This window comes from Gopherus evgoodei, chromosome 8 (assembly GCF_007399415.2).
Source record: "Gopherus evgoodei ecotype Sinaloan lineage chromosome 8, rGopEvg1_v1.p, whole genome shotgun sequence".
NCBI classification, from domain to species: Eukaryota; Metazoa; Chordata; order Testudines; family Testudinidae; genus Gopherus; species Gopherus evgoodei.
The window spans coordinates 71,284,615-71,311,393 of NC_044329.1; positions in this window are offsets into that span (position 1 = coordinate 71,284,615).

Genomic DNA, 26,779 nt, shown 5'->3' on the forward strand with positions numbered 1-26,779 from the left:
TGCCCATCCCTACACACTTTCTCCCTGTGCAACATTCAACAACAAAAGAAATCTGGGTATTTTTATTAGATTGGTCTCAACCAAAGAAGAACATCTGTTGGAAATATTTTTTAAAAAAAGATATTCACTGAGATACCATCTTACAGTCTTGGCAGCTAAATTATTTTATTCTTAATAGAGAAAACCAAAAGGCTAACTACTCCAAAGAGCAGGGTGTTCAAAACCAAACCCAGGCTCATGACCCAAGAGCAGTCTCTTCAGAGTGCTTGCAACAGAAATTGATTCAATAGGCTTTTTCACTTTCCTTGCCTTCAGTTTCCACTGTGTTGTCCTTTAATTCAATCATTTGGAGGCTTTTCAGGAAATCTCAAAGAGGAAGTATCCAATCTCCTGCCTTTCAATTTCTACTATTCCCAGCCAAAATGCTTTAAGGTGCTGTTAAGGTTGAGAGTACATAGCAGTAACTTATGGGTGAAAAACCTAACAATTATGTTGTTCTTTCTATAAAAATCCAACCATTAAAAAGCTGCGAAATGTTAAGGCTGAACTCAGAAGAAACCCCAGCTTGCTGAACTACTGATGCACATATAAGGTCACTCCAAACAACTTCTACTCAGCCGCTGTAGCAAAGCTTTGAAAAGAATTAGAAACTCTGGGACAACCTGCAGCATATTTTGGAGGGTGGGGACTTACTACAATTCACAGCATCAAGGTGGAACACCTGAGACAGTGTGTATTAATCACAGAGCTACCTTACAAGTATGGGACAGATCCTTTGCTGGTGTAGATTGGCATGGCTCCATTTAAGCCAAAGAGGCTATGCCAATTTACACCAGCTGAGAATTGGGCCCATATTATTCTAGAAAGAACAAAGTTTTAAGATAGCTGCTGCCATCCTTAGGTCAGCATTGCCTCCTTTGCACTTTAAATTAGCAGAAAGCATTATGACATTACTAATTCACTAATGAACTAATTTCCAGCTATGCCTTTCTCTCTCTTCAAATTGGTTATATGCAGTAGGGCCCTAATCCAAAGCTCATTGAAATCACTCAGAGCCCTAGATCTTGCCAAGATCTTTCAAGTAAATGTCATTTGAAATTTTGAAGACAAATTTTTTTGTGTGAGATAATATGTGACAAAAAAAAAGTTAGAAGAATTTTCACAACATGATTAATGCTTATTTTTGATGAAGGATCATATCATAAAAACAGCTTGTCCATATCACTTTCAGTTTCATCAAAAGACTGTCACAGTCACAGATTGCACATGCAAAATGTGAAGTAGAAAGATTCTTTGGAAGATTTTCTAAGGGGCGGGGGCAAAAACAGAACTTACAATGGGTAGCAAGTCTCATAAACCTGAACAGAATGCTTAGAGAACAAGAGTCAGTTCAGATATCTAATAGTTTCAATTTTCCTTCCAATCTGGTTTGTTGGAGAGAAGTTTTATACTATATCAATTTCATCCGAAAGATACGTGTTAAGTTATGGACCCAGTTTACCTCCCATTGGAAATGCTAGGTTTCAGTGGGAGCAACATACAATTTGAACCTCTTTTCCCAAAGTGGATAACTTTAGTACTTCACTGTTAAGTCATATCATACCTTAGCTGAAGGAAAGAGGAATGCACCCTTCCATACACACCTTTGCCAGTACAACTTGGCCCGAATCATGGGCTGCCTCTGGGCTTCACTTAATACAGTCTAGAAGGGGGATGAGGGCAAAAATAACTTTATTCCACATATTGCCACCCTGATACTGGGGAGAGGGCCAATTCCTAGAGCTATTTAGAGTGGCCTCAGAGATGTTCTGAATTACGTTGGTCTGCCCAGGGCTCAAACAAGCTGGTCCAGCACCCAGGAATTGCCTGCACTCACGGCTTTCCAGTGCTTCCCTCATCCCCATTCTATAGGCCAGTGCCTTACACAGGAGGTCAGAAATGGGGTGGCATAGAGCCCCCACCTGGAAGATTGATTAAGCTGCTCTTCTGGCTGCTTCATATTATCAAACTGCAAAGCAACCATGGCATAGGATAGGATTGGGGCCCCTGTTCCTAGCCTTCAGCAGTACTGCTGTTCCAGAGTTGTGTCTCTCTTAACCAAAGGGTGGTAAAGATGCCATATTGTTTGAGCACTATAATCCCATAGATACTTGATTAGATCTTCATGTTTCTTTTTCATCATTTAACTGTAGATACTCAGGTGTCATGCGAAGGTGTGAGGTATAAGAATCTATACAGATAGGACTTATATAGAGAAATAATATAGCTATTATTTATACATATGGTTATTAATTATTATTATTAGTAGTATCATTGCAGTGTAGCCCAGAGGCCTCAGCCATGATTTTTCTTGACACTGACACATCTGATAACATAGTGCATGCCCCAAAGCTCATACAGTCTAAAATAAATAATAGATTTTAGGTCAGTTAGAAACTTGGTCTTCAGAGATAAAGGGCTTAATTAACTCACTGCTGCACATTGTCTCTAAAATTGATCTTTTGTTAAAATCCTTGACTGGCATATTAGAAGGCTCCCCAGAGGGAATCTACCAAATCAGTTTCATATATTAATTCACCGAATACTGTTTTTACTGTCCACTTGTTAATCTCTGATCAAATAATCTTATGAAAATAAATGTGTGTGTCCATAAACTTGATACCAGGCCATATAGATGAACTGGAGTCACAGACAACTTCCACTTAGTACAAAACTGTTTCAGTCCAGATGATCAGAGGTGATAAATAGAGACCTTATCACTATCTATCATTGCATTATCACTGACTTTGCTAAATAATAGAGCTGCACAAATCTTTCAGTGAAGTTCCATGTCAGGTAAATTTCACCTGATTTGTTATTTGTTTTTCAGCCCAAGTTTGCTGAAGTTTAGAATCTTCCAATAAGCCTGGGATGAATTTCAGATGTACTAAGGTTGAAATACCAGATTCAGGGCATTGATCCATCTCCCTAATAAGAACTGGGACTTTCCATTGTCTTTTGCAGTCTTCTGGTGTGTTTAGGGGACCTTCTCATCTTCAGCCTGCTCCTCTAGTGTTTCCAGCTGGCCCCCTTCATTCCTAAGCGCAGACAGCTGACCCACATCTCTATCTTCTGTTTTAGGGTGGTGGGAAGGTAGGCATTGGAACAGATTCCCTAGTACTTCAATATATTCTGGGGTACATGAGGTCTCTGGACAGGGTTATGGATAATAAAGCTGGTGGTGACAGGATCAACAGCAGTAGTGTTGCTGTTGAATGGGGATAGGTAGCCCACTATCTATCAATTAATTTATTTGATTTATATGAAGAAGTTTATGGTTCTTTGCCAGTTCCCACCAAATATAGAAGATGGGAGAGCAACCTAGCCCTCTGCTCCTAAGATAACTGGCAAGGGGTTGCAGGACAGTAAAATGCACCAGAATACTGCCAAATATATGAGAGGATTTGCTGAGAGCTGCAGGGAGTAGGATGATCCAAAAGGGAAGGGAGATCCTGGCTCAGGTTTTCATGAAGAAGCCACGTGAAAACTGATAATAACCTTGCAATCCAGCTACAATGTGTTAATCAACCTCACAGTACATTAAACAGTCAATTTTATCTGTGCATCAATCTCTCTCAAAATAAGATGGGAAAAACAACATTGCAGCAAGACAGCCCAGAATAATAATTAATATGCAGTATTAAATCTCTCATAAGTGAAGAGTAAGGAAAAAGAAAGCTCAGCCATTACATTGGATTTAATTTGCTGAGGGAAACAGCCTTCACACCTGAGCCACAGTCACAGCTTGGTATTCTCTCAATTAAATCCATGCTTGTCTAAAGCAATGAGAGTTTGGAGGACAAGATCAGGGCACATGTTAATGAAATTCCCTGCAGAACAAGGGCATTAGGCAGAAACTATTACAAGGAAGAAATCACATAATCTGTATTTAAAATTCTCTCTTAAGCAAGCATTATAAAATCTTATTGAATATCAGATGTGGGCCACAATATTGATAATACAAATCAGGGAGTATTAGTGGTTTCAGCTTGTACACAGAAGTACACAAAAATGATCTTTGCATTTTATTTAAATAGTGAAAAATCCATAGTTTGTAGATTTAAAAGTTTCATTAGATGAATCCACAGTGTATGTATATTTTCCAATTTACAGTAGTTTTAAAAATGTACATTTGTTCCTTACAGGACACAGTCGCTATAGGCTCTCTCATAAGACGTGTACAGTATTTTGATTGTTAACTCTGTTGGAGTCCAGTCTGATGAGAAAGGAAAAGAGCTGCTGCATTCCAGTGCCCACTTATATCTGCAGCTCTGCTCAACATACACTATGTCTTTCGTCATGTCAAACTGCAGCATTAGGGCAACAAACAACTGAAACAAGTTATTCTGCTAATAAAGTTATTCTGCTAATAAAGTTTTTGTGCCAGGTCATTAAAATTTTTGACATTGTCACTTAGAGGTTGGATCTTCCAGAATTTCCAGAAACTTGCTGGCACTTACCATGTAGGTAGAAGGTAACTTGGTGAGAGCGATAATAGATTTTATGATTCTAAGCAAAGGAAGGACTGAGAGCAGCAAAATAAGGACAATGACCTTCAAAAATCAGACTTTAACAAAGGCCTGGTCTACACTATGAGTTTAGGTCGAATTAGGCAGCATTACATCGATTTAACCCTGCACCCGTCCACATGACGAAGCCTTTTTTACAACTTAAAGAACTCTTAAATTTGATTTCTGTACTCCTCCCTTGACGAGGGGATGAGCGCTGAAATTGACCTTGCCGCGTCAAATTTGGGGTAGTGTGGGATAGTGTGGTCGCACTATATGAGGTATTGGCCTCTAGGAACTACCCCAGAGTGCTCCATTGTGACCACTCTGGACAGCGCTCTCAACTCAGATGCACTGGCCAGGTAGATAGGAAAAGGCCCATGAACTTTTGAATCTCATTTCCTGTTTGGCCAGCATGGCAATCTGCAGGTGAGTGCAGATCTTATCAGCAGAGGTGACCATGATGGAGTCCCAGAATGGTCAAAGAGCTCCAGCATGGACCTAACGGGAGGTATGGGATCTGATCGCTGTGTGGGGAGACAAATCCATGCTATCAGAACAAAAGATGAAATGCCCAAATATTTGAAAAAATCTCCAAGGGCATGAAGGACTGAGGCTATAACAGGGACCTGCAGCAGTGCCGCGTGAAACTTAAGGGGCTGAGGCAAGCCTACGTAAAAACCAGAGAGGCAAATGGCAGCTCTGGGTCAGACCCCCAGACATGCCGTTTCTATGATGAGCTACATGCCATTCTAGGAGTGCAGCCACCACTACCCCACCTCTGTGCTTTGACACCATCAATGGAGTAGCACGAAACAGGGATGCGGGTTTTGGGGATGAGGAAGATGATGATGAGGAGGTTGAAGATAGTTCACAGCAAACAAGCAGAGAAACCATTTTCCCTGACAGCCAGGAACTGTTTCTCACCCTGGACCTGGAGTCAGTAGCCCCCAAACCCACCCAAGGCCGCCTCCTGGACCCGCCAGGTGGAGAAGGGACCTCTGGTGAGTGTACCTTTGTAAATATTATACATAGTTTAAAAGCAAGTGCGTTTAATCATTAATTTGCCCTGGCATTTGCAGCCAATATAGCTACTGGAAAAGTCTGTTAATGTGTCTGGGGATGGAGCGGAAATCCTCCAGGGACATCTCCATAAAGCTCTCCTGGATGTACTCCCAAAGCCTTTGCAAAAGGTTTTTGGGCAGGACAGCCTTATTCCGTCCTCCATGGTAGGACACTTTACCACACCAGGCCAGTAGCACGTAGTCTGGAATCATTGCATAACACAGCATATGGTCCCAGTGTTTGTTGGCATTCAAACAACATCCGTTCTTTATCTCTCTGTGTTATCCTCAGGAGAGTGATATCATTCATGGTCACCTGGTTGAAATAGGTTGAGTTTATTAAGGGGACATTCAGAGGTTCCCGTTCCTGCTGGGTTGTTTGCCTGTGGCTGAACAGAAATGTTCCCTACTGTTAGCCACGTGGTGGGGGAAGGGGTGAAGCGGTTATCCTAGAGAATTGGGTGCATGTGGGGGCGTTTGTTGGGTTTGTGCTGCACGTTAACCTGCAAACTGCAGCCCCTCCTTTTAAATTGCCAACTCATTTTAGATGGCCAACCCAACGGTTGCTTGGTATGGGAAATGAGGGTGCTGCTGTTTGAAATCATTCCCATATGTTATGAAGGTTAAAGAAGCCAAAAGACTGTGTCTTACTATGGCTGCCTGCAAGCCGAATTCTGTTGCCCAGCCCTGTGTGAATGATCTGTCACACCAAACCAGCATATGCTCAATAAGAGGTAAAATGTGACCTTGTCCCGAAAGCACATGTGCTATGTAATATTAACAGCAAGGTTTACCAAGAAAGATTCTACCCAGTGTTCTCTAAAATTTGTCTTTTTAACTACTGCTCTCCCTTTTTTTCCCCTCCACCAGCTGCAAATGTTTCAATGCTCACACTATCTTCTCCTTCCCAGAGGCTAGCAAAGATTAGAAGGTGAAAAAAATGCACATTCTACCACCATTCTGCACTTGCTCAGCCTATAGTTGAACAGCTCCTGACTACTGTCAAGGCTGCCTGTGTATGGCTTCATGAGCCATGGCATTAAGGGGTAGGCTGGATCCCCAAAGATAACTATACGCATTTCAACATCCCCAACGGTTATTTTCTGGTCTGAGAAGAAAATCCCTTGCTGCAGCTTTTGAAGACGCGAGTGTCATGTACCTTTCCTGGCCATCCCACGTTGGTGTTGGTGAAACATCCCTTGTGATCCACCAGTACTTGCAGCACCATTGAAAAGTACCCCAGTTAGGGAATCCCATTGCAGCAAAGCCATCCGCTATGACCTTCATATTTCCCAGAGTCACTACCCTTGATGTCAGCAGCTCTTTGATGGTGTTGGCTACTTGGATCACAGCAGCCCCCACAGTAGATTTTCCCACTCCAAATTGATGCCTGACTGACTGGAAGCTGTCTGGTGTTGCAAGCTTCCAGAGGGCTATTGCCGCTCACTTGTGAACTGAGAAGGCTGCTCTCATCCTGGTATTCTTGCACTTCAGGGCAGGGGAAAGGAAGTCATAAAGTTCCATGAAAGTGTCCTTATGCATGCAAAAGTGTCGCAGCCACTGGGAATCATCCCAGACATGCAACACTATGCGGTCCCACCAGTCTGTGCTTGTTTCCAGGGCCCATAATCGGTGTTCCACGGCATGAACCTGCCCCATTAACACCAAAATGTCCACATTGCCAGGCCCCGTACTTTGAGAGAAGTCTGTGTCCATGTCCTCATCACTCTCGTCACCACACTGCCATCGCCTCCTTGCCTGGTTTTGCTTTTGCAGGTTCTGGTTCTGCATATACTGCAGGATAATGCTTGTGGTGGTTATGGTGCTCATAATTGCCGCGGTGATCTGAGCGGGCTCCATGCTTGCTGTGCTATGGCATCTGCACTGAAAAAAGGTGTGAAACTATTGTCTGCCTTTGCTCTGACGGAGGGAGGGGCAACTGATGACGTGGCTTACAGGGAATTAAAATCAACAAAGTATGTGGGTTTGCATCAAGGAGAAACACACACAACTATCACACAGAATGGCCCCCTTAAGGATTGAACTCAAAACCCTGGGTTTAGCAGGGCAATGCTCAAACCAGTGAGCCAGCCCTCCCCTCCTCTATTCACAGAAGGAGAGAGAGGGTGGGGAGCAAATGAATATAAAACAAATCTGGTCTCTTTCTTGTTTTGATCCACTTCATCTCTCTTATACATCTTAGGCTGGCAGCAGAGGGTCCAGTACAATTGTTAGCCATCGTTGTCTCGTGGCTACTCGCCAGAAGACAGTGCAGTACGACTACAGACAGGACTGAATCTCCATGAGATGAAACTTAAAAAGAGAATGAGCTGGAGTCATTCCCATTTAAGTCCAGGCAACCAGACAAACCTCACTGAGGTCTGCCAGGAGCACCCATGTCTGCCCTGACCAACCTCACCAAGGTATGCTAAAAGAGCACCCAGGAGATGACGACGATGGCTATCAATCGTAATGCACCATCTTCTGCCAAAAGGCAATGAGCTGCTGCTGTGTAGCAATGCAGTACCATGTCTGGCAGCACCCAGGAAACGTATGGTGACAGTGAACTGAGCGGGCTCCATGCTTGCTGTGGTATGGTGTCTGCATGGGTAACCCAGGAAAAAAAGGCTCAAAATGATTGTCTGCTGTTGCTTTCATGGAGGGAGAGAGGGAGGTAGTGGGGGCCTGACGATATGTACCCAGAACCACCCGTGACAATGTTTTTGATCCATCAGGCATTGGGATCTCAACCCAGAATTCCAATGGGCGGAGGATACTGCAGGAACTGTGGGATAGCTACCCACAGTGCAATGCTCTGGAGGTCAACACTAGCCTCGGTACTGTGGACACACTCTGCTGAGTTAATATTCTTAAGAGGGGGCACACACAATTGACTGTATAAAATCAATGTCTAAAAAATCAACTTCTATAAATTCGACCTAATTTCATAGTGTAGACACACCCAAACTCAAAGAACTGGAAGGTAAAGTCCCATGGGAAGAAAATCTAAGGAAAAAAGGAGTTCAGGACAGCTGTTAGTTTCTCAAGGACAATATTAAAGGAACAAGAACAAACTATTCTGAAGTGAAGGAAAGATGGAAAGAACAGCAAGAACACAGTATGGCTATATCAGGAGCTTTTTACATTATCTAAAAAAATAACAAAAGAATCCTACAGAAAGTGGAAACATGGACAAATTGCAAAGAATAAGAACAGAAGAATAGCATAAGCATGTAGGGAAAAAATCAGAAAGGTTAAGACACAAAATGAGTTATATCTCCTTTGCTAGATGTAAGACAATAAGAATAGCTGCAAATAAGTTAAGAATAAGTGAAAGATGCAAGAAAGTGTTGGTCCACTACTTGTGGGAAGAAGAGCTAATAACAGACAAGAAGGTGTTTAATGCCTATTTTGCTGCACTAAAAGGGTTAATTATGATCAGATGTGTAACACAATTAGTTTTAACAATGAAGGGAAAGAAACACAAGCTAGAATAGGAAAAGAACAGGCTAAAGAATATTTAGATGAGTCAGAGGTATTCAAGTTGGCAGGGCCTAATAAATTCACCCTGGGGTATTTAAGGAATCAACTGAAGCAATCTCAGAACCATTAATGATTATCTTTGAGAACTTATGGCGAATAGGGGAGGTCCCAGATGACCGGAGAAAGGCAAACATAGTACCTGTGTTAGAAAAGGGAACAAAAAGGATCCAGAAAATTATAGACCAATCAGCCTAACTTTCATCTATGGAAAACCACTGGAAAATTATTGAACAATCAGTTTGTAAGCACTTAGAAGACAATAGGGTGATAAGAAATAGCCAACATGGAATAGTCAAGAACAAATCATGCCAGACCAGCCTAATTTCCTTCTTTGATAGGGTTATTGGCTTAGCAGATGTGTGGGGGGAGAGAAGGGAGCAGAAGATATGACAGATCTTGATTTTAGTAAGGATTTTGATGCATTCCCATGTTACATTCGCATATGCAAACTAGGGAAATGGGTCTAGATAAAATAACTATAAAGTGAGTGCACAACAGTTTGAAAAACAATATGCAAGAGTAGTTATCAACGGTTCGCTGTCAAACTGAGAGTATATATCTAATGGGATGCCGCTGGGGTCTGTCCTTGGTGTGATACTATTCAATATTTTCATTAATGAAACTTGGATAATGGAATGGAGCTTATGTTTATAAAATTTGCAGATGTCACCAAGCTGGGAGGGGTTGCAAGCACTTTGAAAGACATGATGAGAATTCAAAAATACCTTGACAAATGGGAGAATTGATCTGAAATCAACAAGATGAAATTCAATAAAGAGAAATGAAAAGTACTGCACTTAAAGGAAAAATAAAATGCACAAATACAAAATGAAAAATAACTGTTTAGGCAGTAATATTGCAGAAAAGGATTGGGGATATATAGTGGATCACAAATTGAATGAGAGTCAACAATGTGATGTATTATGTCATTCTGGGCAAATGGGCAACCTGCCTCAGGTGGCATGTGATTAGGATTCATAACTGAATTTGGTCCGCTGGTTGGATCATTAGCTTCCCTGGCTTGGGATGGATAGTGACGGGGAGTGGAACATGAATGCTGATCCAAGCCCCCCCACCATTCTGGGGTGTATTAACAAGTGTGTCATATATAAGACATCAGAGGTAATTGTTCCACTATGCCTGGCACTGGTGTAGCCTCAGCAGGAGTATAGTGTCCAGTTTTGGGTGCCACAATTAGGAAAGTCAGGCTTAATCTGCAGCTAAGGAGATTTAGGTTAAATTAATTTTACCAGGGGAGGTTGTGGAATCCCCATCACTGAAAATTTTTAGGAACACACTAGACAGATGTCTGCCAGGGATGGGCTAGGTATACTTGGCCCTGCCACAGAATGCGTTGATGGACTAGATGACATCTTGAGGTCTTTTTGAGCCCTACAGTTTCATGATTCCATGAATAGTTATGAATACAGGTAGGTCAGAACATAAGAAGGGTAAAGGTATCCTTTATTGAGCTCTTTGAAGGTATGCAAAACATTCAGCTACATCTTCAACTATACTCAAAATCAGCCTTGGTGTGACTTTGAGCTGTGCTCATGTACTGGCAGTGGTTTTCCTGAAATGTGTCTGTGTCTAGACCACAGACTTTTCTCTCTGGATATGAACCGTATTGTATTGTATCTGGATGTGTGTGAACTTTGTGAAGCTGCTCTTTCTCAGTGCATCTGAGTTCAAATGAGGGTAGTTGGACAGTCACAGTTTGCATTCTGGCAACTAGTTCTACTTTAGTTTCTGAAGTACTGGTGCAAATTGGTATGAAGTTATTCAAACCCAGTTAGACCCAAACTTTGACCAAAGGTCTTCTATGTTTAAGGGGACTGTTGCCCCCTTACTAACATTCAGTGGGGTTGTTTTGGTTGGCTAGCTCCCAGCAGTAAAAGGGGAGGGGTCAATGGGAAATCAGGATCCTAAGACTGATAGTCCCCAGGAACAAAGGAAAGAGGCCAATGCTCCCGATCAGCCTGATTGACAGGGCGAGCAGGCTAATCAGGGAGGCAGGATGCCAGGGTGTGTTCTGTCCTCCGTGTGAGTTGGAATTGCCTGGGTCAGACAGAGTGGGGCTGAGCTAAGGAGAAAGCAAGGGCCCAAGCTGAGCTGGAGAGCAGAGCCGTGCCATATCCAGAGGGGCCAGAGCTGCAGTCACAGAGCCAGAGACACAGCCCAGAGAGAGCAGATCCTGTGGTGGGAGCAGAGCTGCAGCCATAGAGCCAGGTGTGGTGAGCAATTGAGGCCAGCCAAGGGAAGGACTTTGGGCAAAGGGACCCAGAGCAGAAAGATACCCCTAGCCAAGGGTCCTTGTAGGCCAGGCTGGGAGGGGGATCTTAACCTGATGGGGGGCTGACGCTAGAAAGAAGGGTCCCACCACCCAAAGCCCGGAGGTGTGTGGCCACCACCTTTGCAAGTGTCCAATCCACAGCATATCTGCAGCACAGCCAGGGCCTGAGAAGGAGACCTGGGACCTACAAGGAACAGACTGCAAAGTGCCTTGATGTAATGTTCCCTGCCACAGAGCAGAGTGATGTGTTTTCCTTTAACCTTTCCCATTTTTCTTTATTATTTTCTTTAAATTAATTGTTAAGTAGATAACTTATATTTGCTTTAAATTGTATGGAATAATCAGTGGGTCAGGGAGATGCCCAGTGCAGAGAGGGTACTCCGGGGTGGGGACACCCTAGCCCCTGTAGTAGGTGACCACAGCAGGGTTGGGGGTTGAGCCCCCCAGGAATCCTGGGCCCAGCCTTGTTGGGGTTACGAGGACGCTGCCAGACAGGAGAGTGGAAGGGGAGTCCTCAAGGGCAGGGAGACCTCTGGGTAAAGGAAGTGGGAGTGAGGACTCAGATGCTTTCGCTAGCGCACTTCACTGGGGTAGTGCAGAAGCCAGGAAAGTTCCCCACAACAGCAGGACCATTCCCCCACTTACATATGCTGTTTAACCATGAAAAAGCCTGATTTGTTGAAACTGAACTTTTTCAAAAACTTTGGAGTCCTAGTATTGAAGAAATCAAAAACTCATTCCACAACGAAGATTTAAGGTTTTGTCTAGCTCTACTCTGAACCTCGTCTTGCTCAAAAGTACTGGCATTTACTGACCTGTTTCAGCTAATTTTTAACCATCCTGCTTCCTCTCTATAGTGTGTGCTTTGAGTTCCAACAGTGAAACAAGTCTTGAAAAAACTATTAAAAAAACCTTGAGAGCTTCAATAGAGGTTATTAAAGTTAATGGGACTGCTTTGATTTGTGCCTCAGATAAAATTTAACATTTTTTATCTAGAAAGTCATGAACCTCAAAATTAAATACTAAGAGAGGAGAAGCATAACTACAAATTTCAAGACTCTAGGATGAGACTCAGAACCTGATACTGATTTCATTTACACGCTTTAAATCAGAAGTAACTCCACTGAAATCAATGGAGTTATATCACTGTAAAATTAGTGTGAGATCAGAATAAAGAACATGGTATTCAGTTTAGTGCATTTTAAAAATCTCTTATTTCAGTGGGAATCATAGAATAAGAAAAATTAGAGATGAAAAAGACCTGATAGGTCAATTAATCCAGCCCCTTGCCAGTTCAGAATTTATCCACAATGCATTATTCAGTTTAGTTTTAAAGTTCTAAATGACCTCAGTCCTCATTGTCAGGATATTTTTCCTGAGATTTCCCATATTCTTTATTTTATCCCCAACTTACAGTTATACTCTTTTATATCATCTCACATTTTCCCTCTCCATTCTTGGTGTTCAGACATGTGATAATGTTGAAACTGTCCCCGCCCTGTTGCCATGCCTGAACTTTGAATTTTCAGATAATCAATGATGTGGCTCTGGAAGAGCAGGGTTCTATTTTTCAAACACAACCCTGACAGATAAGATTTTGCTAAAACAAATTAACAAATCACCCTATTTTGCATGTAACTAGTACTTACATCCTTCACATTTGCCAGTATGCTCCCATTGCAGACACCTCAATCACACTATACAGATTAAGATATTTTTAATCTTTCAATTTATTTTTGTTACTTTTTTTTGAACTCTTTCCACTTTGTCTATAATGTTCTGGTTCTGAGATTCCTGATAGTAAAACACAATATTTTAGGTAAAAGCAGCAAAGAATCCTGTGGCACCTTATAGACTAACAGATGTTTTGGAGCATGAGCTTTCGTGGGTGAATACCCACTTCGTCGGATGCAGGTAGTGGAAATTTCCAGGGGCAGGTGTATATATGCAAGCAAGAAGCAAGCTAGAGATAACGAGGTTAGTTCAGTCAGGGAGGATGAGGTCCTGTTCTAGCAGTTGAGGTGTGAATACCAAGGGAGGAGAAACTGGTTTTGTAGTTGGCAAGCCATTCACAGTCTTTGTTTAATTCTGAGCTGATGGTGTCAAATTTGCAGATGAACTGAAGCTCAGCAGTTTCTCTTTGAAGTCTGGTCCTGAAGTTTTTTTTGCTGTAGGATGACCACCTTAAGATCTGCTATTATGTGGCCTGGGAGGTTGAAGTGTTCTCCTACAGGTTTTTGTATATTGCCATTCCTAATATCTGATTTGTGTCCATTTATCCTTTTCCGTAGAGACTGTCCAGTTTGGCCAATGTACATAGCAGAGGGGCATTGCTGGCATATGATGGCGTATATTACATTGGTGGACGTGCAGGTAAATAAACCGGTGATGGTGTGGCTGATCTGGTTAGGTCCTGTGATGGCGTTGCTGGTGTAGATATGTGGGCAGAGTTGGCATCGAGGTTTTTTGCATGGTTTGGTTCCTGAGCTAGAGTTACTATGGTGCGGTGTGCAGTTACTGGTGAGAACATGCTTCAGGTTGACAGGTTGTCTGTGGGCGAGGACTGGCCTGCCACCCAAGGCCCCTCTGCTATGTACATCGGCCAAACTGGACAGTCTCTATGGAAAAGGATAAATGGACACAAATCAGATATTACAAAAACCTGTAGGAGAACACTTCAACCTCTCTGGCCACACAATAGCAGATCCTAAGGTGGCCATCCTGCAGCAAAAAAACTTCAGGACCAGACTTCAAAGAGAAACTACTGAGCTTCAGTTCATCTGCAAATTTGACACCATCAGCTCAGGATTAAACAAAGACTGTGAATGGCTTGCCAACTACAAAACCAGTTTCTTCTCCCTTGGTTTTCACAGCTCAACTGCTAGAACAGGACCTCATCCTCCCTGACTGAACTAACCTCGTTATCTCTAGCTTGCTTCTTGCTTGCATATATACACCTGCCCCTGGAAATTTCCACTACATGCATCTGACGAAGTGGGTATTAACCCACGAAAGCTCATGCTCCAAAACGTCTGTTAGTCTATAAGGCGCCACAGAATTCTTTGCTGCTTTTACAGATCCAGACTAACACGGCTACCCCTCTGATACTTGACAATATTTTAGGTGAAGTCTTACTTCAGGATAAATAAATTCCATGCTCTGTGGTGTGATAACTCTCTGAACGCAGGTCAAAGTGGCACTAGCTTTTTTTTTTTAAGCTTCCATTTTCCATTTCAGGTTGAAGTCATACTAGTTTGTTTTCTCCTTTCACCTCTATGCCCCCTCCTTTCACCACTAGGACCCTTGCAGCATTACTTCCCATTGAATATCTGTTGGATTCTCTGTTTCCAAATGTGTTAGGGTCAAACCTCCTCACCACTGAGAGTTTTTATTTTAAGATGATCCTAACATGACATCAATGAAAGTTGACACTCATAAAATAAAAGGGAAAATTATAAAACCTCTAGGCATTTATTATTATAAATTTCAGTCTCTATAGGTGTACACAAGTCAGGCCTGTCTCTGGGGTATCCCATTGGTGCTTATTTCAGGTATTCTGTTTGATCTCTACTAGCAATGTTGAGCATAATTTTGTGAGACCCTGAAAATAAGCACATATAAGACAAATAGAAATGTTTTTAAGATCCTTGGTAATGTTGAGATTGCTGTGGTATGGCAGTCTGATCAGCGATTGTCCCTATTTGAGTCTGCAAGTTTAAATATGCAAAGGTAAGTATAGAAAGGAATATGGGAGAAACTTGACAAAAGAGAAGAGGATATAAAAAAAAGTTTCCAAGTGATGGAATACTTGGAATGCAAATAGACTTAATGATCCAATTTAAAAGAGAAAAAAATTGATTAAAAAAACTCCAGAATTCTAATATAATTGTCATAGAAGAGCTACATCTCCCTAAACCAGAATATGAAAAACTGAGAAAGGAATGGCTGTGAGAGGGATTTGCAGCTCTGTGTAAATCTAAATGACAGGGATAATGATTTTAACAAGAAAAATCTTACCTTATTAGGCAATAAAGTTTATTCTAGATAAAGGAGGAGTATGGATTGTGTTACAAAGCTGAGTAAATGGTCTGACTGTAGTACTAACCAATACTGATGCTCTCAGAAAAAGAATTAAAAAAACTACATCAGCAACATGACTGTACAAAAAGAAAAATGTATAGTTTGCAGAGTTTGATATGACAATGGGTGTCATGATTTGGCAGTCCTCAGTTTCCTCCCAAGCTATTTCAATGAAATGGCAAGTTTTCACTAAAAACATGTAAAACCACAAATTTCCAAATTTTCAATGTACAGACCTCCTTGTTCAAAAATATGTTCATTTTCAATAGAGGATGGGCATTTTTGGCAAAGAAATCAGAAAGATAAAATTTTTGAATAATTTTGCATTGTGTTCTAACAATTTTGCACAGCTTTAATGAATGATCTAATGCTGACATTGATATATTTTGCCATAAAGAAGGCATTGCTTCCTGGTTTTGATGCAGAGAAACGCCCATAACTCCAGTTGTAATCAATGGAGTCTTCAGGTGCTTACCACCTTTGACAATAAGGCCTTAATGCATAAGAGATGGGAATTAAATGTGATACTAAGAAAACAGGCTGATTGTCTAATACAGCTCATGAAGACTGGCACTCAGTTTCTGAATATACAAGAAGCAGTGCTGTATCTGGTTATTTGGTCCAAATCCAGCAAAACTTTTAATACGGATTTTACTATACTCCTGCTAAATTAGTCTCCCTGAAGATCACCAACCGAAAGGCGCACTAGAGGCAATGCATGGGGGAAGGCATGTTAGAACATATGCTCTGTTTCTGCCCTTGAATAGGTCAGTTCTGAAAACAAATTATATAAGGTGATGGCAGAAAACTAAACTCCCAGTGTTAATTTAGCTCCAGAAAATATTCTCTTAGAATCACTTGACAATGACTTTAAGAATAAGTCTATGAAAAATATATGTTTTTAGCAGCCTCCGAGCTTTCCAGCCTTTTATAAGGGGTTAAAATATTTATGGTTTATAGTAGACACAGAAAGACTTACAACAGTTACATAATTTTAAAGACAGATTTTTTTTTCTATATATGGACAATGCATGTAACCCACACACCTCCTGGGTGTGGTGCTCTGTCCCATCAAGAGGCACCGAGACCACTTAGATATTAATGAGTCTGCTCTACAGCTTTAGCTAAGGGCCACCTGGCTTTTAGCTCATGCCATAGACGTTCATGCGCTAAGCTCCAGAGGTCTGATTCCGCCCACTGACTGCTGGTGCTACAAGATGGGACAGAGCACCACAATCAGTAGGTGACTATGCAGTCATTATTCCAGGTCTAGAGAAGATGGGCCCAATTCTGCTCTAAGTTCAGCTGAAAACTGGGTTAAATTCTGTTCTAAATTCACCAGACAGCAATCCAGAATAACTCTGTTAAAGTCAATAGATCTTATTTGTTGTTGCAACACTGTAACTGGGAGAAGAACGTGGCTTAGTGAGGTATTATGAAGCAGTGTGGATTTTGCAAACTGTAGAAGGTGAATTTAAGGTTTGGTGGATAGGATAAACTGGGTGGAGTCATGGGGTGACAAAGGATTATATGGCAGCAGGGAAATGTCTGGATTGCTTAATGGTTCAAATTTAGACTTTCTTACTCTTGAGTTTTTAAAGGATATAGAATTTTTTTGCAAACAACTTAATATTGTTTTCTGAGTGTTAGCTGGACTCCAATCAGACACACATAAATCTCAACCCTTTTTTAAAACTGGTTTTTGTCTGAGAATAAATAAAAAATAAAACCCTGTGTTATTTACAATGAATGCTACTGGAACTGCTATCTAGTATGTGAGAGACCTCAACAAAACTTTGCGATGTATAAAGAAAGGAAAATAAAGCAAAGTTTGTTTCATTTGCTTATATTTGTTAGGCTGTTTCTGATTAACATATCTGTGATTTTTCTGATCTAGTGGACAAAATAATCTTTTCTGTTAAAATGTAACTGGCGGGGAAAGCTCTTACGACACTTATGTCTTCCACCTTTGTGTTTGGACAAGATATTGTTTGCCATTTCCCATTCATGGGATTCCCTTATAGTTGTCACTTTTAATATACTATATTCCACTGCAAATAATTTTAAGATGTCTTGGGCACATGTAATTTCACAGGAATGTCAGAAAAAGAAGCAAACATTTTGTTTTCCTGGGGATTGAATGTATATTTCAACGCAATGTTCTATGCATTTTAAAATTAGATCTCTTGATTGATACTCCCACTTTAAGTTCTCAGTTCAGTTGAATTGTACATGACATAATGTATACTTTGTAATACAGATAGAGGGAAAATGCAATCCAAAGACCTTCTCATTCCTTCTGATAATATTAGTTTCATGTTTTAAAGCAAGTGTATCTCTAAAACATACACAGCATTCTGAATAGGTATATGACCTCTGCTGAAACACTCTCCCTCCCCCTTCTTACCTGCTTCATGCACTCTATGGGGAATAGTGTACTCTAGTGTCGATAAATTATTACATTTGTATGATTTATGATTATTATTACAGTAATACCCAGAAGCCTAATCAAGATCTAGGCCACATTGTGCTAGGCACTATACAAACACATTAAAAAACAGTCTCTGCTCTGAAAAACTGATAATATAAGAAATGTGACTGTGCAATTCAATTATTGAACATTCAAACAAATATGGCACTATAAGGACAGGAGATTCATGGGAAGTGGCCTAGGACTAGAGACGGTTTGATGAGTTAAAAGGTTAATGATGTGAGGTTCTACTCTGAAAAGTGACTCCATAAAAATGGCCACCTAGATTTTCATGTTTATTGTGTCCCCTTAATTTCTATATCAAAACATACCAGTTTATAAGTGAAAAAGATTTTTTGTAACTGTCAGGCCTGTAGCCTCAATCTAAATTCAGAAAGTCAAGCCTGCATAATTACCAGCAATGTTGACATAGCTCATGTGTTTTGTGTGTGTAATTAGGTCCCAATTAAGCCAAGCACTTAAGTAGGTGCTTAGCTTTAAGCACAAGATTAGTAATACACACAAAGGCTCTGCTTTAGGATAGCACTTCAGCATGTACTTACCTTTAAACATGTGGGATTTAAGTACATGCCTGAAGTTAAGCATGTGTTGAAGTGCTTTGCTGAATAGGGATGAACTAAAAAACATGCTTAAAGTTAAACATATGCTTAAGTGTTTTGATGGATTTGTGTCTTAAAGTATACAGCTCAGGGTAAAGACTCCATAATGGGAGCCTACTAATCATTCACAACAGGGATGTGCCAAACCAGAAAGAGTTAAACTGACTCTCTTGAATTGTACGGGTCTGCCATCTTTAACAGGAGTAAAAAAGGTAATAAAACTTAATTTTTGCACTAAAGCGAATCTAATCAGAATTACTCAAACAAAAGACCCTGTGGGTCAGAAGATGACATGTGTCTGTGGAGTAACTTTCCTGACCATAACTCAACTCTACAAAAGATGTTAGTCTTCTGATTTACACCACATTTGCCATCATTCTATGTTGATCATTCAAATGAATAAAATGGTCTTGCAAATAAGCTAGATGCTTTATGGAGGGGGAAGGATGGGAATATCTCTGTTTCATTCTTTTTGACATCAGGGAGAATGGTCCTGTATTCTGATCAAGGTATGAAACACAGAAGAACTTAACATTTTTTCTTATCTTTAGAATTTTCCTTTTAGCCACACTTGTAAGCTCTACATTTATGTGATACCTTGAGACGTCATTCCAATTATTTTTTAAACAAAATCTTGTCTTGTTTTTGTCATAGCTTACATGAGCCCATCAAAGAATATTTTGGACACCTACACGGAATGCTTCCACCGATGTGCACAGGCAGAAATGTGGAAAACAACATTGCTTGCCTCATAACCTAAGTCGTGCAGAACACAATGCCCTCACAAGCATCAGAAACCATCCTGACATTATAATCAAAAGGCTGATAAAGGAGGTGCTGTTGTCATCATGAAACGGTCTGACTACCAAAAGGAGGCCCAGACAACGCTCCAATACCAAATTTCTACAGGTCATTTCCCTCAGATCCCACTGAGGAATACACTAAGAAACTGCACCATCTACTCAGGACACTCCCTACACTAACACTGGAACAAATCAACATACCCTTAGAGCCCTGACCAGGGTTATTCTATCTACTACCCAAGATCCACAAACCTGGAAAACTGGGACGCCCCATCATCTCGGGAACACTGGCACTCTCACTGAAGGACTGTCTGGATATGTGGACTCTCTACTCAGACCCTATGCCACCAGCACTCCCAGCTATCTCCGTGACACCACTGTTTTCCTGAGGAAACTACAATGCATTGGTGACCTTACAGAAAACACCATCCTAGCCACCATGGACGTAGAGGCTCTCTACACAAACATCCCACACACAGATGGAATACAAGCTGGTCAGGAAACAGCATCCCTGATGATGGCACAGGCACAAATGGCTGCTGAGCTCTGTGCCCTTTATCCCTCACACAACAACTATTTCAAATGTGATGACAATCTATATCTCCAGATCAGTGGCACCGCTACGGGCATCCGCATGGCCCCACCCAATGCCAATATTTTTATGGCCGACCTGGAACACACTTCCTCAAGCTCTTGTCCACTCACGCCCTTCTCTACCTCGCTACATTGATGACATCTTCATCATCTGGACCCATGGGAAAGAGACTCTGGAAAAATTCCACCATGATTTCAACAGCTTCCACCCCACCATTAACCTCAGCCTGCACCAATCTACATGGAAGGTCCACTTCCTAGACACCATGGTGCAAATAAGTGATGGCCATACTAACACCACCCCATATTGAAAACCTACAGACCGCTATGCCGACCTTCATGCCTCCGGCTTCCATCCCAGGCACATCACACGATCCATTGTCTACAGCCAAGCACTGAGGTACAACCACATCTGCTCTAACCCCTCAGACAGAGACCAACACCTACAAATCTCCACAAAGCATTCTCAAAACTACAATACCGGCATGAGGAAATAAGGAAACAGATCAACAGAGCCAGATGTGTACCCAGAAGCCTCCTACTGCAAGACAAACCCAAGAAAGAAACCAACAGGACTCCACTGGCCATCACATACAGTCCCCAGCTAAAACCCCTCCAATGCATCATCAGGGATCTACAACCCATCCTGGACAATGATCCCACACTTTCACAGGCTTTGGGTGGCAGGCCAGTCCTCGCCCACAGACAAGCTGTCAACCTGAAGCATATTCTCACTATTACCTGCACACAGCACCATAGTAACTCTAGCTCAGGAACCAATCCATGCAAAAAACCTCGATGCCAGCTCTGCCCACATATCTACACCAGTGACACCATCACAGGACCTAACTAGATCAGCCACACCATCACCGGTTTATTCACCTGCATGTCCACCAATGTAATATACGCCATCATATGCCAGCAACGCCCCTCTGCTATGTACATCAGCCAAACTGAACAGTCTCTACGGAAAAGGATAAATGGACACAAATCAGATATTAGGAATGGCAATATACAAAAACCTATAGGAGAACACTTCAACCTCCCTGGCCACACAATAGAAAATCTTAAGGTGGCCATCCTTCAGCAAAAAAACTTCAGGACCAGACTTCAAAGAGAGACTGCTGAGCTTCAGTTCTTCTGCAAATTTGACACCATCAGCTCAGGATTAAACAAAGACTGTGAATGGCTAGCCAACTACAAAACCAGTTTCTCCTCCCTTGGTTTTCACACCTCAGCTGCTAGAACAGGGCCTCATACTCCCTGATTGGACTAACCTCGTTATCTTTAGCTTGCTTCTTGCTTGCATATATATACTTGCCCCTGGAAATTTCCACTACATGCATCCGACGAAGTGGTTATTCACCCACGAAAGCGCATGCTCCAAAACATCTGTTAGTCTATAAGGTGCCACAGGATTCTTTGCTGCTTTTAAAGAATATTTTGACACATCAAACACAGGCTAGCTTTGATGGGATTGCAAAACAACCAGAATCCTTTCACAAACATCACACATATCATGTCACTGATATTAACATCCAAAAATGTAGCCTTATGATTAATTTAGGGTGCAAAATACACTTGTCCCTAATAATAGGTCCAGCTGAGAGTTGGGTTTGATTAAATTCTTATGCTCCAATTCCTTACACCCACCTATTTCTGAGACCATATTTCATATTACATCCACATTGCCATTCCTGCTACACATTTTGGGGGTTCGACAATTGTTGTAGGCCTTTGCACAGATAGAAGGTTCTGTATACAATGTGATTAAAGAAGTTTACATAGTTTATCACATGACATATATTGCTAAATCTGACCTCAGGTACCTACTAATGCTTACTTTTATGAGGCCTAATGTGGCCTTATGCTAACTGTTATGTCCACTATGCATCAGGCTAAATATTGGGCTTCAGGCTCTCTGAAAAAGCTCATCTTTAAGTGTCTTTTGCTTATTCCTACTTGCATTGTAGCTTTTGTTCCATTTGAACTAATTTAAAAAGCATCTTAACTTTCTAAGATATAAATAGGTCAACAAAAGTAAGTGGTCTCCTCTTGCACAATACAAGGCCTGTATTTCGAATTTAGCAGCATTAAACCAAATTAACGCTGCACCCACCGCACAAAGAAGCCCTTTATTTCGATATAAAGGGCTCGTAATATCAATATCTGTACTTCTCCCCGACGAGGGGAGTAGCGCTGAAATCGGTATTGCCATTTCAAATTAGGTTTAGCGTGGCCGCAATTTGATGGTATTGGCTTCCGGGCGGTATCCCACAGTACACCATTGTGACCGCTCTGGACAGCAATCTGAATTCGGATGCACTGGCCAGGTAGGCAGGAAAAGCCCTGCAAACTTTTGAATTTAATTTCCTGTTTGCCCAGCGTGGAGTGCTGATCAGTACAGGTGACCATGCAGTCCCAGAATCAAAAAAGAGCTCCAGGATGGACCATATGGGAGATACTGAATCAGATCTATGTATGGGGAGATGAATCTGTTCTATCAGATCTCCGTTCTAATAGATGAAATGCCAAAACATTTGAGAAAAAAATTTCGAAGGCCATGATGGACAGAGGCCACAATAGGGACGCAACACAGTGCTGAAACTTAAGAAGTTGAGACAAGCATACCAGAAAGCCAAAGAATGAAATGGATGCTCATGGAGGGAGGGGCGACTGATGACTAGCTATCCCACAGTTCCCGCACTCTCTGAAAACCATTTGAACTCTTGGCTGAGTTCCCAAAGCCTGAAGGATCAAAAACATTGTCGCGGGTGGTTCAGGATATATGTTGTCGCCCCCCTCCTCCCTCCGTGAAAGCAAAGGGAAAAAAATCCTTTTGCCTTTTTTCAATGTCACTGTATGTCTACTGGATGCTGCTGGCAGATGCGGTGCTGCAGCGCTACACAGCAGCATCCCCTTCCCTTCTCTTGCCTTGCGGACAGCAGATAGTACAGTATGATTGATAGTCATCATTGTCGTCATGTGGGTGCTCCTGGCTGGCCTCGGTGAGGTTGGCCGGGGGCGCCTGGGCAAAAATGGGAATGACTCCTGGTCATTCCCTTCTGTAAGTTTTGTCTAATGGAGATTCAGTCCTGCCTGGAATATCATAGCAGCTGGAGACTTCCCTACCCTCCCCTCCCCTCCCCTCGCCCCGTTGATCTCTGCTTGCAGAGGCAATAAAGTCAGTGTTGTTTCAAATTCATGCATTCTTTATTACTTCATCACACAAATGGGCGGATAACTACCACGGTAGCCCAGGAGGGGTGGGGGAGGAGGGAAGCAACGGGTGGTGTTGTTGCAAGGGCACCCCCTAGAATGGCAATCAGCTCATCATTTCTGTGGGATGTCTGGGGCTCTGACCCGGAGCGGCCGTTTGCCTCTGGTTCTTTAGTAGGCTTGCCTGATATTCTAGGCAGGACTGACTCTCCCTTTAGACAAAAACTTAAAGAAGGGAATGACCTGGGGAGTCATTCCGATTTTTGTCCATGCGCCAAGCTGACCTCACCGAGGCCGGCTAGGAGCACCCATGACAGCAGCAGACGGTACAGTATAACTGGTAACTGTCATTGTCAACTTAAAGCAGCAGACGGTACAGTATGGCTGGTAACTGTCTTTTCTAACTTCTAAAAGGCAAGGGGATGCTGCTGTGTAGCACTGCAGTACCGCATCTGTTAGCAACATCCAGTAGACATACGGTGACAGTGAAAAAAGGCTGAATGGGCTCCATGGTTGCTGTGCTATGGCATCTGCCCGGGCAATCCAGGGAAAAGGGCGTGAAATGAGTGTCTGCTGTTGCTTTCACGGAGGGAGGATTGAGTGACGACATTTACCCAGAATCACCCGCGACGCTGTTTTTGCCCCATAATGCATTGGGATCTCAACCCAGAATTCCAATGGGCAGGGGAGACTGCGGGAACTATGGGATAGCTATGGGATAGCTATCCACAGTGCAGCGCTCCGGAAATCAATGCTAGCCTCGGTACATGGATGCACACCGCCGAATGAATGTGCTTAGTGTGGCTGCGTGCACTCGACTTTATACAATCTGTTTTCCAAAATCGCTTTCTGTAAAATCGGAATAAACCCATAGTGCAGACATACCAAAAGACTAATAGAATGAAATTAATTTCTATTTAGATTAATCTTTTTATTTTGTTCACTAAAATACTTGGCTAGATTAATTTATTTGCAGTGGAGAGAAGGAAGCACTCCTCTGTCTTAATTCCTCACTTCTCTATTCTGGAGCCAATATTTTTGTATTTCTACTTTGAAGTTCTTCCATCTTCTCCCTAGGAGTATCAGCTGTTGCTCCTATGGCAACCTTTCATCCTTTAACCAGAAGGGCAGGCTGCCACTGCTGTCAATACTGATCACAGTTCAGCCAGCAGGAAATACTTTAAGAGCTGTAAAATTTTCCTTGTCTCTCTCTTGTCACCATGTGTATCACCTTCAAAATATGACCACTCTAAACTCTACCAGGGAGCGGAAATCTTCAGGTTGTTCCTTGACCTGGTTTTATGCTCCACCCACTTCCCAAGTGGGCCCTCTAGTTAATCTTTCAGGGCCCAAAACTTGCTACTGCTTCACATAATTTATTCTGGATTTTTCAGTTAATAATTGGAACTTGTTTTATGGACAGGGGTTTTAAATTTTTTATTTTTAACTCTTTCTCAGTATTCTGATCATACCTGCAAAATATTCATACTCTGTCTTTGTTAAGACTTTTATCACATTCCTTCCATCTACGTAGGGCAACCTCCTGTCTCCACAAAATTAAAGCAAGCAAAAGACCACCTTCAGGTGACCATGATGGATCAAGTTGCTGTATGGCAATTTCATACCCAAAATAATGACTCCTATTCTAGTTTCAATAGAAATCAGTACTTCTGTGCAATATAGAATTTTCATGCAATTCATATTTTTCTTCTACTGATTTCCATTGCTAGTATCCTGTTTTATTGAAACTATACTCCCCACAATCTCAAAATGTCAGAACAGTTTACAAAATATTGCATCCTCTTCATCACTGAATTCTATTCAATTAAATGCATCATACCAGCAAGCTTTAAAACTGCAGAGCTTCCAGAAGAAAGTAATACAGAATAGGGACATTTCAATTCTTTTGTTTGAGTTTCATTCAAATTAGACAAATTAAGATGGCTATTACTAAGAGGCAGTTTTTCAACAGCTGAAAAGAGCTCTGGTTCTGTTGAGTATCATTCATTTTCAATCAAGTCCATCTCAGATAATTATTTAGTCAAAATTTATGATCTAACAGTTTGTAAGATTTCCCTGAAATGTTGTAGCTACAAACAGAATAGCTTTTGAACACTTTCTATGTGGGAAGTGTATTTGTTAAGGCATTTCTTGAAAGAATCGTCTAATTGAGACCCCAATTCTTCCCCATGTTGAGTAATAGCTTACTCCACAAGTACTCCCATTCATTCCCAGGCATCTACACAAAGAATAAAGTATTGCTCAATGTGAGTGAAGATGGCAGAATTGGACCCTAAGATTACCTGAGCCAAATTCATTTCTAAGTCAGGAGGACACTATTAAAAATGTATCTTTTGAAATTTATTTCTGCAAGAAAGCTTCAGTAAGAAACCAGCTGATCTTCAGAAGCCTCTTCAAAAACACATTTTCTTCCACCTGGCCCTACGCGGTTCAGGTGACTGGACAGTGGAGAGCTCATACAAATGAGTTGCCCTACTCCCACAGCATCTAGTGCAATAGAATTTTGTATCTGGGGCACTTGACTTTGTAGAACAAAATAGCAACTTTATCAGGAGTGAAATTGCATAGAGCCTCTAAACTGCATAAATATCATGACGTTTACTGCATTGATGGTTGCATCATGTTGTATTATCCCGTCGCTATGTTGTCACATCACACGACACTGCAAGACAAACACTGCATGCAACATTAGGAGGATAGTGCCCATGATTATTTTTTGTAGCTGTGTGATTTCTAGACACACAATAGGCTAGATTGACTAGTCCATTGAGATTGCTTTGTGCCACTCCAGCACACAAAACAGCTTTGAAGACAGCTTAACTGGTCAATGGAGGGTTCACCTCCTGGCCATACACAACTGTCTTCCTAGCTCTTAGCTTAGGGGACGTGTCTGGGGAAAAGATACATGAATGATCTCTGTTTGCTGGGACTATCCGTTGGGGCCACAAGAAGCTTGGCATAAAATTTTGTGAGCATAAAGTTATCTGTATTCCCATCCTTCCAGTCTTGTGCTGAGCCCTGCTCACCTGGACTAGAGAATCTGATCTAAGATCTCCTTTCATCCCTCACCTCTTCTAGGACGGGTGAGAAAGAATGAATGGAGTGTTCCTTTCTCCCTAGCCCTGGCTGCAGGGAGAAGATGAGGTTTTTTTCCTCTCTCCCTCCCCCACCCCTTTGTCTGCTTGAAGGGACAAGAGAAGGATCCCAGCCCCTCTGAACTATTTGCTCAGCTCTTCTCATTCTGTCTTGTATGTGTCAGCTGGCATGCAACACTTGAGAGGGAAGCAAAAGTTGCTGTTCGCTGTTAGCTCATAGTTACACACGTTAATCCACAATGTAGTTTATGGCCCTATGGATGCAAGTGAAGGATCACCTCCTGAGCCTGCTCTTCCTTTCTCCCTGACCAGACAGAGTTTAAAAACCAGGAGTCACTTCAAAATAGCCTGGCTTTTAAAACAAAAAAAAGTATGTCCAGTAGAAATAAATGTGCTGGGAAGAAGGGAAGATCTTTCTTTTACTTATCAA